This window comes from Nanorana parkeri, unplaced genomic scaffold, assembly GCF_000935625.1.
Source record: "Nanorana parkeri isolate BGI_ZX_2015 unplaced genomic scaffold, ASM93562v1 scaffold45, whole genome shotgun sequence".
Lineage (NCBI taxonomy): Eukaryota > Metazoa > Chordata > Amphibia > Anura > Dicroglossidae > Nanorana > Nanorana parkeri.
Genome location: NW_017306313.1, coordinates 2,815,874 through 2,817,819, shown reverse-complemented (window position 1 = coordinate 2,817,819; position 1,946 = coordinate 2,815,874).

The following is a 1,946-nucleotide window of genomic DNA, read 5'->3' as shown; positions in this document are numbered from 1 at the left end:
ATGCTAGGCTTTACATTTACAATAATTGAATCACTTACCAATAGAGATTAAAAAAATGTTGATGACTAAAAAAGATAATTTGCTACCAATTATGCCTAAATTTCTTTCCAGATTTGTATTTAAAAACAAAACATATTTCTGTCTTTACTGATTAAAAGGCTGTGATATATGACATTATTCTTCCAGGCTTCTATAAAACTCTAAATTAAAAAAAATACAGTATATGTACACAGGTACTTAAAAACAAATACAGACAGATAGAGAGACAAAAGGATAGATAGGTAGTTTATATTCCATTTTTTTACAAATGTTATTGTAAATTGATGGTTAATCTTGTCTTAGATATGTATACTATTAGTACATAAAAAATAGAACTAACTAAAACAAGCAAATGTCAGTAAAATCACTTAGAATGTTATTCACAAAGCTGCCGAAGGCATCCGAGTGAATAACACACCCGAAGTGAAGTGAACCAAATGCTGTTCGGCTATTCACTTCAGGCTTGTACAGCTGATTTCAGCCATACATCGGCTGAAATCAGCCGTACATCGGTTGCTTCGCCTGGCTTCGGTTCAGCCGAACATGCTCAGCATATTCGTCTGAGCCGAAGTGAAGAACATGTTTGACTCAGCCGATCCAACATCTGGATCGGCTGAGCCAAACCTCCGGTAGGCGACTTGCTGCCGTTAGGCCTATTCCTATAGGGGCCGAACGGCAGTGAGTGAATAGCCGAATGCCACCGAGCGGCATTCGGCTCAGCTATTCTGCTTGGTACCTCTGTGGTAAAAAGAACCCAATTGGACGGAGCTAGCAGTGACAGCTAACTCCACCCAACTATTGCCTATTGGCCGGGACCTGCTAGAGTCTAATGAATAACCACTGGTCAATGATTAACAACTGGGTGGAGCCGGCCATGACGTCACAGCCAGCTCCGCACAGTTGTCATTGTTTAATGACAGTTCAGCGTCCCCAGGTAACCTGATCTATCATTGCAACTGGGCAGAGCCAGCTGTGAGATCACGGCTGGCTACGCCCAGCTGTCAGTTTTCAAGGCCGATGGCCGGCTGTTCGCCCTGCTTCGGGTGTCACTTCAGCTCAGTCGAGCCGAAGCATATGCCTTCGGCTCAGCTGAGCCACTCGGCCAGCTTCAGGAGCTGTACAGGCTATAGTGAATAGCCCATGCACCAGCCCTGCAGTTCGACTGAACCGAAGGGCTCCGGCAGCCAAAGCTAGCTGAAGCATCAGCCAGAGCAAAGGCTAGCTTTGTGAATAACCTTCTTAATGTTGAAACATAAATGTACATTGTATAGAGTCAATTTGTAATTGTTGCCAACCTAAATACATATATGACCGAATTAAACGTTTTTATGTTTGCTGCCCTAAAAATTGAAAAAAAGATGTGTTATAGCAATTTCATAAAGTAAAAAACCATTATTCCATTTGACATTTGGGGGTTAATTTACCAAAGGTAAATAGATTGTTCTCTTTGCATGAGCATTTTCCCTTAGCTTGGTGAATGAAGTAAAGCTCAAATGAATTCCATCATCCAATAATCTTCAACAAAAATACTTTTTTTAATTTTCCTAGCACATGATTGGGTATTCTTTGCAAACTGGATTTTGACCACATTCACTTGATTCACATTCACATTCCCTTGCAAAGGAACTATTCCCTTGCAAAATGAACAGCCTGTTTGCCTTTAGTAAATAAACCCACTTGTTTCCAAATAATGAGCACATATAAGTTGTAAAGATATGCATATATTATATTACACTAAATTCTATAAATAGTGTTATTGTGTCATTAAACTTTCTCTAAGGTTTTCTGTAAGGAACCAGAAGAAACATACTGTTAGATCTGTGCATCTTATATCTTTTTTCACTGTGCTATTGTCTGTAAACAAAACATTCCATTGAAATTTGTACATAGATCAGTATATATATATA